This window comes from Polypterus senegalus, chromosome 7 (genome assembly GCF_016835505.1).
Source record: "Polypterus senegalus isolate Bchr_013 chromosome 7, ASM1683550v1, whole genome shotgun sequence".
Classification (NCBI taxonomy): Eukaryota; Metazoa; Chordata; class Cladistia; order Polypteriformes; family Polypteridae; genus Polypterus; species Polypterus senegalus.
In genome coordinates, this window is record NC_053160.1 from 41,895,065 (window position 1) to 41,906,068 (window position 11,004).

An 11,004-nucleotide genomic window follows, 5' to 3' on the forward strand; every position below is an offset into this window, starting at 1 on the left:
TGCCCAGCATGCACCAAACGACCCCAACCTCCTCAGGAAATAGAGGTGATTCTGGCCCTTCTTGTATACATCCTCTTGTTGGTGCTCCACTAAAGCTTGTTGTTCAGATTCACCCTGATATATTAATATGTCCTCACCACCTCCACATCTTCAAAATCAATAAGAACCTGAGGCAGAGTGGGCTTGACCTTCCAGAAGTCTAGAAATCTCCTTTGTCTTACTGATGTTGAGCTGCAGGTCAGGTCAGGCCGGGTTAGGGAGCATACACTGGTACAACACATGGCTGCAACCACCACATGACGAAACAGCTTGGGATCCTGGACGCCTCAGCACCATACCAGTTCTGATTCGCAACAGGCCTGACCCCACTGGCACTCCGACGGTTTTGACTCTTCCAGGGATGGGGCTCCGATTGGCTTTCCCCTATCCTCTTCATAATGCAAGCAGCCTTCCTGCAGCAGGGTTACTCCCGCAGAGAGCAGAAAGGAGTCCCTTCTGTTGTCAAAGAACTGCGTGAAGTTTTTTTATGGTGGGTGGAGTGCCAATTCTGCCACCACCCCCATGATTTCCCTGAAAGTTGGAGGACCACATGCAGGGCTGGAAGCAGTTCAACGTTATACTCAGGACAAGTGGGTACAACCCAACTAAACTAAATGTTGAAGTGGAATGCCAGAAGAACACCTATACACATTAAGTGTAGCTAGAAGGGTTTCACTTATGACAGGTCTAGACCTGGACACATTATGAAGTTCAGACAGCCGGTAATTGGATGCAAGTTTCTCACAAAACACTGACCAGAAATTGACACAGTTGAGTAAGACGCTGAGATATCACCAGTGGGAACTCTGAATAATTCTAATATCATATGAGCACAGCATATTGAGGACGCTTGTTCTTTAATTTAAAATTAATAGGTAGAGGTTTACCTTAGCTCTTTAAAGGAGCTGTAATGTGATGGCCTTGAGATATTAAATTGCCTTAGCTACAGTAACTCCAGCCTTTGTCCTAGGGGTTGCACCAGAAAAAGCAATGCCCGGGTAGATTTGATCAAATACTGCTCCCTGTCAATGGCCCTTTGGGCTTTGTGATGGAAGGAGACTTGGAACAAAGCTAAAACACTGAGATTTTGGTGACAGTGGGAAGTGAGTGGTAAAGTGTTGAGAAGTGCTTCAGGCACTGTTTTTGAATGGACTAGACACCCCACCTGAAAGTCAAGGATCAAGCCTGGTGCAGTCAGGCCTACTGGAGCAGCTATAATGTGTGCTCTGTTCTGTTTCTGACTCTGTGTGATTTCCCTTTGATCATCCCTCCCTTATGTATTTAGCTCTTTGTTAAAGTTTCTCCTTGATGTCTTTGGAACTCGTTGTTCTGGGTCAGGGTCCATATATAGGAAGTCTAGTCACACTATCATCTGTCTTATATTTATGGTACATTATGGTACATTATTTTTGTTGTCTTTAGAAAGCATTTTTTCCTCTTCCTAATTATTAAGAGGAATTATAACTTATTTATTACTTTTTTCACATATATTATTATTAGGAACCACAAATATCGGTACAGTATATATGTATGTAAGTATCACAAGCTGTTTGTGTCTAACTTTTTATTAAGCAATGTTTCTCAATGAAAATTATAATATATTGTTGATTTTACTTTAGCACTTATAAATATATGAAAGTAAACAAATAAGTGACTACTTCTTACTACTTGGGGTCCACGCCATGGTACTAATAAAATACTAAAAATTCAAAATAAATGAAAAGTAGGAATCAATTAGAAAAACACATTGTCTTTAACTGACAAAATAGAAGCAAAGACAGAAAAAATTAATGAAGAATGGATTATATCTTTGATAGGTGGTTTACCAGTAGAGATTTCTAATTAGATGCCTCCTCTCTGCCTGAGCTTTAAGTTATATGAACATTTCTGATGACCTTCCAAAAAGAAGCTTCTAAAGCATTAGATTTCCCTCTTGAGTTTAAAAAAGCCTTTAATTGCAGAGCCTGGGGCTTCATATTTCTCTGACAATGTCTTATGTGAAGGTTTTAAGTTGTCAGGATGAATAAAGGAAGGAATGAATGAATGGATGACTGAAACAGTTTCTTCTGAAGTCAAACTTACCTTGAGGAGGTCAGCCATGCACTAGGCTGGCCTTTGACCTGTCATTTCAGAAATTTGGAACGGGGGCCCATCACTCACTCCTTATCTGTTGTTAAGTTCCTATTTATGCATTTGTATTATTTTTGTTTAATTTTTTGTGTGTGAGAATTCACTTTTCCAAGAAGCATGGTGATGAATGGATTGTGAGATGAGCTTCATTTTTGTATTTAAATAATTGAAAATTGTTAATAAGGATTTGAGGTGAAATTATTTCCCTGAATATTATGCGAAATAATCAAATCTGCATACAAAAATCAAAGCACTAAGGTCAGCCATTAAATATACACAGTATGTGACATGTATAATATAAATAGTGTGATATACAACTACAGGAACTGAGTTTTGTATTGTGGGTAAAATATTTTGATTCATTCCATAAATAGCAACATTGCTAACTCCTTTGGATAATATTGTCTCTTTTGGTGCTTTGCTGCTGAAATACAGTAGTTCTGAGGCTCGCCTAAAAGGCAGTGTTTTCGAGCTGAATTACCAGCATGTCTGCATTGTTACCACAGTGATCTTGTTCAACATGTCCCTGTTTCTGGTTTATTACCAGACCAGGCGTTCTACATAAGCTGTAGCATGGTTTCAAAATCTGGGGTGACCCATTTGCAAAAACAAACAACCTTCTGAAAAGTGTTTTATGCCACAGTTTAATTATAACTCTAACTCCATTAACTAGTTTACAGAATAGTCTAAATATTTTAACAAACTAAGATTACTTTTTCAATGTAAAACAATACATTTCTCTTTTCTGTTTGCATACACAGTAATGATATCCTCTGGTACAAGTTTTGCTGTCAAATCTGATTCAATGTGAGTTGGTACAAAGCTTGACGTGGAACACAACATAATTGAAGAACAATTGAACAAAAACAGTTTTTTTCTGAAGGGGCAGTTCTATCTGGTAAAGTAGGGCAGGCTGTACATGACAATAATAATTCAGATAATATGACAGATTACACTGAAGTACATTCATATGCTGTCCACTTGAAAGGATGTTAATTTCAGATGGGAAAAGTCCAGCATCGAGTTTCAAAATATCCCAGTGTTTACTCAGCAAAGGCCCAAAGCCACACTTGTCACATGATAGCCAGCTATCAACTAATTGGCCATGAAATTGAAGCTAACTTTTTTGAATACCAACAGCCTCCATGTGTGCTTATCCCAAATGCCACACAAATTTCAATGTATCTTAATAAAATTAACTTAAGCCATTGCTTTATTTTGAGTTTACAAGACATTTTATTTAGATAAAGTATAATGGTTAATTATGGAAAATACATTTCTTGGAACTGTGTTATGCAAAAGTGAGTGAGTCTAGCTTAGGGGTCAAGCCCTCCAAGCTCTTGATAAGCTATTCTCATGGCTTTTTACCTTTGTAAAATAATATCATATATGAGTAAGATTTATGGATCCATCCATCCATCCATCTGTACATTAATTTTCAGAATCGTTTTTGGTATATGTCCAGTTTTGTGTACGAGAATTATAATGTCTTCTTCAACTTATGTAAAAAATGCTATAATTCAGCTAAAAATAGTGAAAACGTTCACAGATGTCTCATTAAAACTGTCTAAAATGTATCTGGGACAAGCTCTAAATTGTGAAGACATGCAGTACACACCTTGAGTTGCCATATTTTTTGCCTATGTTCTGAACTCTTACAAATTTGGGGTAAATTATTTATATATCTTAGATGGCCTTGAATCGAAAAGTATTTCCAACCCCAGACAAACATCAAATAAAAATTCTATTTAAATGTACTATTTTACAAAAATTAATTAAAAATACATTATCTGGGATAATAACCCACCCTGCATACCTCAACAGGTAACTGATGTCTTTTATTGTTTTAAACTCTGTTTGGATTGGTTCAAGACTTTTTCAAGAATTTGACAAGAATTTATAATGCCTTTTTAAAATAAGTATGTCAGGTTCATTTTAAATCTTCCCTTATAAAAATGAAATACATGTAAAATATATTTTTAAAAGTATTATATATATGAATCTAATTTATATGTATATAATGTAATGTATTAAAAAGCCTGCTCTGCCCTTTCTTATGAAGTTCCTCTGTGTTACCAGACAATTCCACCCTGTTATTTATGTGGACCCTCAAGTACTTCTGGAAGTGCACAACCTCTATAGTCACTCCCTGGATAGTGAATTGTTGCAACTAATTAAGCCGTTACAGAGTTTGGTGACACATTATCAGATAAAGACACCATTTTAAAGAATCTCACTACTTGGCTAAAATAGGCAGATTGTTGCAGAGTTTGCAGTAGAATATATTTTCTTTAATTCTTTAATAGATTGTATTTTATAATTATAGGCTATTAGAGTTCATGAGGGGCTTTTTCAAGTTGCATACACAGCAGTCTATGTTCCTGGGGTCTTAGATCAACAGAAGTCTTAAAAGGCTTTGGGATGTTCTTTGTTATAAAAGATACTGTAGGTTATTTTCTAGGGAAAAGTAAGCCTGGTTATTACTTTTGTCATTGTGTTTTGATTTAGGCACAGCTTGTATACATGTATGTTTTTTTTTTCACTTTCTGACTCTTTCTTTGTCTCCATCTCAAGCTCTGTCAGTATGACAGGCCTCCCTCCTCTCTGACAGAGAGGCATTGCCCAACTCACCTCCCATTCAATCCCAGAAAGAGGGACACACTTTTTTTCTGTAGAGAAAGTCAGGGAGGAAACTTGATCATCTGAGGCAGACTTCAGGCTGCATGTGGCCACACAAGTCAATCAGCAGCTGTTATTATTACCCAGAAAGCTTGTTTGAAGAGTAATATCCCCTTAAACTGTTCCACACACACAATGTACATAGTTAAGGGATGTTGATCTGAGCAGATGCTTATCAATGCCAGATCCTGTGACAATTAGCAATTTGCAGCTTTGGGCTGTTGATTCAGCTACCACTGCTGCTTCTCTGATACTTGTGATTTGGAAAGGTAATCTTAGTAATAACTGATTAAATGTCTGTGCTGGATTAGCTGTAATTTTACTCAGGATGTTTTGATATTGAATCACATGTACTGATACTCACTACTGTAGATTGATATTTATGAATGAAATTATGTTAGATGTTTGAATAAAATATCTTGGCATACTTTTTACAGTGATTAATCTGTGCAATCCTCTAGTTTGTTTTAATATAAAACAACATTTATATTTAACATTTAAATATAAAAATAAAGCACAATCTGTGGTGGGCTGGCGCCCTGCTCGGGGTTTGTTTCCTGCCTTGAGCCCTGTGTTGGCTGGGATTGGCTCCAGCAGACCCCCGTGACCCTGTAGTTAGGATATAGCAGGTTGGATAATGGATGGGTAGATAATGCACAATAACCAGCACATTTACTTTACCTGGCAATCAAAACTTTAAAACGACGTAATGAAAGAAGCAGCTTGTCTTGTCATTTCTAAAGTACCTATGGGTGGTACTTCATTGCAGAAACTGACATGAATCAATCACATTGATCTGATGAAACAGATGTACATGATAATCATTATTTTATTAGTTATCATTTTTTTAACAAATTTGGACTGTATTAATCCAAAAATATATGGGAAACAGAAGTGTTATTTTAAAACAAAACAAACTCTAGGCTAGGTACTAGAAATTTTATCTCTTTCTTAAACTTGCAGATGTCCTCTTAGTGACATGTGAATATATGCTGACATTTCACAGGATGTATTATCCAGTCCTCCAATTTCAAATGGTGATGCTGTGCCTCCTCTATAATGTAGATATTTGTTAGGGAATCTGCAGCTTCCTTTAAGCATTAAGCATTCAAAGTCACTTTTTTAAAGGGTTTCAATTTAAAAACTATTTTTTCTGCAAGTGTGAACAGGACCTGACAGTTTAATTTTAATAGAATAAGAAATTAATTAAGCTGTATTTTTTTTACTTTGTTTTTCCACCTTTGGCACATTTACCTGTTTTACTTTCACTAAAAATAATTTGTCTGCATAATATTTATGACTGTCAGCAACCTGATGTCACAATGAAGTCAATGATCAAAGGTTTATTTATTGCACATATAAAATCAAGAGATTCCTCAAGGTTCAGACTTCCAAGGCTATATTCTGATAGCCTGAGTACTGTTACATGTTGTGTCTGTAGTAGTTTTCTAACTATGAATGCCAAAGCTTTTCACACAATCACTTATTTAAAGATTCTAATAAAACACCTAAGTGATGTGATAAATGCAGTAGACACCTTTTAACCTGTCTTCAAAGAAGATTATTATAAAAATGTATATAAAAAAATAATATTTTAAAGAATGATTGGATGTTGACTGCTTTTATGTGCTCTTTATGTGCATTCTTCTCATTATTTTTTTCCAAATACTGATTAGACATCAACAACATCAAACAAAAGCATAGCATTCCTGTTTCTTCTAAAAGTACCGACTTTATCCATTGGAGCTGAATTTCTTTCTCTCTCTCTCTCTTTACTCTCTTCATGCTTCTAGCTATAATCATTAGAGCTCAAAGGCATTCAACACAATGGTCAGCTTTTAATGAGGTTACAACACAATAGCCAAAGTCTCTGCTTCTCCTGACTGCACTCTGCTCTGGTCATAATCATTGTCCTTTCCGTTCCCTGATAATTATTTTATAATAATGAAATTTCCCTCAAGTACAATTGGGAAAAAAGGTCTATGACCCAGATGCCCTAAACCAGATGGCCAAGTCTTAAAAACCTACTAATAGTTAGCACCTTCCTAAAGAGGAAGAATGCAAAGAATGCCCTTTTCCAATGGGTAACCAAATATTTTCCAGAGAAGCCATACCTTTGTCACAATGACTTAAATATTTTTGTCACCTGCATTGCCAAAAAAAGGCTGTATTTTATAAAGAGGACTTTTTAATCCATCAGTACCAGAGAAAGATGTCTATAGAGGTTATTATATTTGCAGGATTTACATTGCTTCACAATTGTTTCTTTAGGAACAAAAAACAAAACAAAAAAAACCCAATGTGAACAGGATCTTCATTTCAGCTACTGTACTGCTAACTACCCCCTTTTATCTATCCCAATTTGATTTACCATATAAGAGAAAATATATTAGAGATTAATTTGTGTTATATTCAGTCATGCAAAAACAAAAAAAAAAAGCATTTACCGTACACACACATGCAACACATTTATTTTTCCAAAGAAAGAAAAATAAACAGAGAAAGGTTTTAGGTACCACACACTACCCTATTTAATGTTCAGAGATTAAATGCTTAAAAATGGAAAAGAAAAAAGAGAATCCATCACTAGTATCGATTTTATGGCTTGTTGCAGCATGTAAATGATTTCTCACTGCAGATGTCCTTCTCAGTCAGAAGTCAGACACAATGTGGTGACGGACTACTGTTGGCAAAAGTTTATAAGATGGAGGAAGCAGAAGAGATGGAGCAAATGATGCTGTGATAGAAAATGGCATCATCAGCATTTCACCAAGTTCACCTCTATTCTAAAGCAAATGTATATTGTGTTAATGGCAGTGTAACACTGAAATCTTTCTCCATATTTCTAATGGACCCAAACTGATGCTTGTGTATGTGACAAAATACATATACAGTACATATTATCACACATACATACTATAGGAGTGTGTTAGAGGCTCTTCATAAGATTCAAAATGGTGGGTGGATTTGTGTGAGACACATGTACTAATCTCTCTGAGGATACCTGAAGGAGAAGACCTCACAGAAGCAGTGACATCACTTCCCAACCAACCTGGAGGTCCCGCACTTTCCGGTCGCAAATCTGTATAAGTCACAAAACACCTGGAGGTCAGCATTCAATTTTTCTCCCTCAGACCCCAACTGTTTAATTTTGTCTCATTTTAGTATTTCACTATATATGTATATACTGTATATCTACCGTACACTGTATATCTATATATTATTTTGTATTGTCATAGTGATATCTGGGTCCCACCAACATTGACGGTGAGACAATATATTCAGGCAAATGACTCTGTTAAGTGTCTAGCTGAAACTCCTGGCTGGCTCAACATTTTACTTTTTTTTTATTATCTTCCTTCTTAATCTTTAATGCATTCCCTTTTCCCATTCAGAACTGAGCCAATTAAAGAGGGACCTACAATTCATTTTTGATTATCACCAGTTACTCAGGTGTATTGCTGATTATAGAAGCCAGCTGTGGCTTAATCAAAGGATGCATGGTGTGTTATTGCAGCTTCCCAGTGGTTCTGCTCTCAAGTCTTAGATATTCAGGTTTAGTTCATCTGCTTTTGGACTTTTGCCATTGCTTTCCAGTCTAGTTTAAGGGTTTGTGCTTTAGAATTTGTAATTCTAAAATATACATTCTGAAAATGAATTATTGTAAATGTGCATCTACTCTGTATATATAAATTCCTAAGCCTAAAAGTGCAATGATTTTATGTCATGTTTTTTGTCACGCTTTAATTTGGGCTTATTTTAAAACCTACATATTGTATATATGTTAGGGTATCATTCTTTTCAGAATTTATCGAACTTTGATGTGATGTTGTTAGATTTTCAGATTCTTATTCCGTTTCTAAATTTTAAACTAAAGAATATCAAGAACACACGGCCTGCGAGACGAGACTCTGTGCCAAGAGATTTAACCATGGAAATAAAAGACAAAGAGTAGGATGGCTGCTGTACAGGCTTTTAAATATTCAAAGCACTATGTGAGATAGAGATCACGCAGCACGGCAGCAGCAGAAAGCCAACAGCTTATCGAGCAAAGAGGAGGTAAAAAAAAACTGTTGTATCACCATTTAAGAGGGGGTTTCAGAGGAACAACTGCATCTCCTTGGGGTGCGTTCAGCCCCCTCTTCAAAACGTAAACAGCAGAGACACAAAGTGGCTGGAGTGTAGCGCAGGCTGGGGGGTTGGCGAGTGAAGCGAGCTGGGGGCAAACCCCCCAGTATTGTAAGGACGAAAGGAGTCACAAGAAGCTTTGGGGATGGCCACCGTGTATATTTGAAAAAAGGTAGTGAAAAAAAAAAACACTTCTTTACAGACAGGAGTCCAAAACAGAACTAACATATTGAAAGCTGCTCTATAAATATGCTGGAAGTGATGTCAACAGGGGCCGGACTGATGGTGATGTCTTTGAAAGGCAGGTGCTTTGGCTAGTCTGCAGAAGGACAAAGAGAGAAAACATTAGGTGATGTGGACGAAGACTTTGGACAAGACAGCAGGTGAAATTATAAAGCAGTTTTATTTTTCAGTGTCACACTGAGAAAAGTTTCAGAAAAGCAGACAATCAATATACATGACAGATTCAGGGCTCTTCTGAACCCCGTCTGTTGGGTGGGGCAAGTTTTTATACCCCTAGAATGCGTGATTTAATATCATTATGCAATGCAACAGTCAACACGTTTATTATACACAATCCTTGAGCCCCTTCAACACCCCTTGTGCAACTTGATTTCTTGGCCCCTTTTGTTATGGCGTTCAGATGTACAGTAAGCTAAGGAAAAACGTGATAAGGCAGACTCATGTGTGGAATGCTTAGACCTTGAGTCCTTCGGACAAATATTTTTCTGTTTTGCTCAGCAAAGCATGCTTTTACATCAGACATGAATTAGTACAAGGGAATGAAGAGAACATTCATTTTCCACAGTGACAGCACCAACCCCCTCTCCGGCTGAGATATAACACTGTTTGAGCCTGTAAACCATCTACTATGAGCATATATAGATAGATAGATAGATACTTTATTAATCCCAAGGGGAAATATATATGTGTATATATATATATATATATATATATATATATATATATATATATATATATATATATATATATATATATATATATATATATATATATACCTTTGGACAGATCAGATTTTTGACCCCTGCGCTCTCCTGTGGATATCTAAAGTTTATTGCTAAATGTATTTCAAGTGGTAGGTAAAGACAACAAAAGAATGACTTAAAATTTTAATTCTTATAATGTAACATCCACAAAATAGCTTAATTTAAATGGTTGAGCCCATCCAAGTAGTATAAGGATAAAGACAGAAATCAGCCTTGGACAGGGCACTAGTCTGGCAAAAGGCCCACATGCCCACACTCATACTCACACAGAACAATTTTGAAGTGGTCAATTCACCTTATAGGCACACTTTTGGATATGTGTGAGGAAAACTGGAGAACTTGGAGGAAAACACACAAAGACATATGGAAAATATGCAAACTCTACACAGTCAACAGCTAGACATGCCTTATGAATCCAAAGTACTGGACTTGAGAGACATCATTTCTATTCAGTGCACCACCGTGCAGCCCTAAAAATAATATTAAAAATGCTAGTTAAATTATTTTCTTCCTTATCTTGCCAGATTATGTAAATTAAGGTGAATTTCTATATATAATAAAGTTATTTTAAGTCTAACTCTCATCTATGGCTCTATATTCTTTAAAAAAAACTTTATTAATTTCACCATTGCCCCAGGAAAAAACAAAACATATGTTGAGAAGCAGAACTTCACAATATGTTGTGTAACCTTGCTCAAACCTCATTTGTTATGTAAACTTAAATCTTCTGTTTTGTTTTGCACTTTTACCTTCTGCTGGAACATCCCTAATGTGCAGGTTTGTGAATGTGGATCACAACCACACCCACAGAATACTTCTATTTATTCAAACCCAAAGGTGTGGTTTGCCTTAAATATTGTTCTTTATGTACTTGTAATTCTGTGAAAAGCACAGTTAATATGAAAGACTTGTTTGTAAAATTAAGTAAAACTGATATTTAATAAAGGCATGAAAGGAAAATTACTACAGAGATGATAGAAACATGTTCTTAAAGGTTCTCTATCTTCCAGATTCAAAACAT